This window comes from Schistocerca serialis, chromosome 2 (genome assembly GCF_023864345.2).
Source record: "Schistocerca serialis cubense isolate TAMUIC-IGC-003099 chromosome 2, iqSchSeri2.2, whole genome shotgun sequence".
NCBI classification, from domain to species: Eukaryota; Metazoa; Arthropoda; class Insecta; order Orthoptera; family Acrididae; genus Schistocerca; species Schistocerca serialis.
Genome location: NC_064639.1, coordinates 474985005 through 474985645, shown reverse-complemented (window position 1 = coordinate 474985645; position 641 = coordinate 474985005).

Below are 641 nucleotides of genomic sequence, written 5' to 3'. Positions count from 1 at the left end.
CACAATACAATGAAGCAGTCAGGACTGTTGACGCTGCAGTACTGACCCGCACATGGGCAGTAAACGAATAACGCCTTCATGTTCGGCAAGCGGCAAGTGGGGCACATATTGAAATTCTGGCGAGACAGAAGAAACACTTTAAAGAGCTGCTTAGTTTTATTTCAAACCTCGATATCCCATCTCTAAAAGTTTCTAAGTTGTTATTTTCTTTTTTAATGATAGCGGATCTTTACGGATACGCTGTGTATTCCGCTCTGTTCATAAACGTAATAATCCCGACAAATTTAGCTCATCAGTTTCCACACATGAAGACTTGTAAACGTGACTAGTATTTTGGTGGTTAAGTGTACGTAACAAAATTCTAAAGAACAGGGTGGCGCACGAAACGTGTTACCATTTTGTTTTTGAATATAAACTTTATTGTCAATACAATCTGAAAGGAACATATACTACGATGAAGAGCCGTCCATGGAGATTTGTTCTAACTCAGCACATGTCCAATATGTCCACCATTTCGTTTCCTAACTTCCTTCAAACGAACACTGAAGTTAGTGATTAGCCTGCGGCACATGTCTTCCATAATTTCACTGCAAGCTTGAAGAATAAGTCTTCTGAGCTCCATTAAATCACGTGGACGTTTC